The sequence below is a fragment of the Eptatretus burgeri genome, chromosome 15, assembly GCF_056783735.1.
Source record: "Eptatretus burgeri isolate ZD-2024b chromosome 15, Ebu_testis_v1, whole genome shotgun sequence".
Classification (NCBI taxonomy): Eukaryota; Metazoa; Chordata; class Myxini; order Myxiniformes; family Myxinidae; genus Eptatretus; species Eptatretus burgeri.
In genome coordinates, this window is record NC_140975.1 from 5,225,297 (window position 1) to 5,226,595 (window position 1,299).

Sequence of the window (1,299 nt, forward strand, 5' to 3'; positions counted from 1 at the left end):
AACTAAGCAGAATTACAAAATGTAAGCTCCAGATTTGAAAGTGTTAGCCGTTCCGACTCCGAAAAAAAGTGTTGATTTTTCCAATTCGGACATTGCACGGGCGTTTCCGGGAGCATAGATGTATCGACGGAAATTGGTAATCGCTTGCCAAGCCAGGCGGTCTGTTGGAGTGCTTGCTTGAGTGCTTAAGCCACTTACCGAGCTGCACAGTACTGTTGGTGTCCAAATCGGGATGTGCAGTCGACAGATACAACAAGGTAGAGGTACGTTTACAGCACACATGGACGTGGTACATATGGGTAGATTTGGATCTGGATGGATTCAATTTAAAACCATAAAACGCGTTTACGTCACTGCTCTCACTCCTCTGACGCGGTGAATGGGCGAAACTACAATATAAGGTTACATCAAATATGTTCTCTTGTCGTAATTTGAATGAGGTGAAGAGAATGTTAATATAATGAAGGAAATTAACTTTATCCGAACACATGAAATGTTTATATAAAATGTGAGAAAAGAGAAACATGAAGTGATTAAAACCCGAAACTCTCCCTTGATGTTTCGATGCCGGTAAAGCTGAAGAGCGAGTCGGTGGAGAGAGAGCAAGTTAAGACTATACTTTCAGGGATCATTTCTATAGTTTGTGAGTCCAGAAACGTAACTGAAAGTGAACGGACACGTTAACCCTGATGAGGAGCAGAAATCTCGCTTCCTGAGCGCGAAGCCGACTCGAGGTTCTGCTTCGGCAGCTGCTTCTTGTCATTGATGACCGTTCCCTTCACCACTTGTTGGTGGGGTGGAGGGAAGTGAGATATTCTGAGGCGTTAACTTAACATATTATTAAATGAAAGCTTTAATATTATCTGGTTAATTCACTCAGTGTAACTCGTTTTACTGGTTATGTTTATATTACATAATATTTTGTTCTTGTCCCATGAACCTCTTGTTTAAAGTTATATCCATGACCAACGTGTGTTTCCTTGATTGACACGAATTTCATTTCAGGGATAAACAAACCACTGGGCGGTGTATAAAGTCGTGAAATGATCGCTGTTGTAATTGTTTCCTAATCCCCAGAATTATTTTCCTCCTTCAGTGGTTTTACGATCATTGCCTGAACACCGAAAATCCCAAACATGAACACTGATTGTTCGGCGATGGAAGGGAGTTAATAAATATTTCCCGGAAACTGGATTCATGATGGGTGTGAATAGGGTCCAGTTGGGAGGATGTACATCGTGTGGTGTCTCAGTGATCAGTACTCGGACCATTATTATTCACGAGAAAATACAAACCAAT

General features: G+C 41.4%; 1 non-coding gene across 1 annotated transcript; it reads left to right on the forward strand.

The window, feature by feature from the left end:
- The first annotated feature begins 609 nt into the window (after positions 1-609).
- On the forward strand, positions 610-825 carry LOC147011378 (small nucleolar RNA U3). Its single transcript, XR_015052077.1, has one exon. It is a non-coding gene; the product is annotated as a small nucleolar RNA U3 (small nucleolar RNA).
- The last annotated feature ends 474 nt before the right edge of the window (positions 826-1,299 follow it).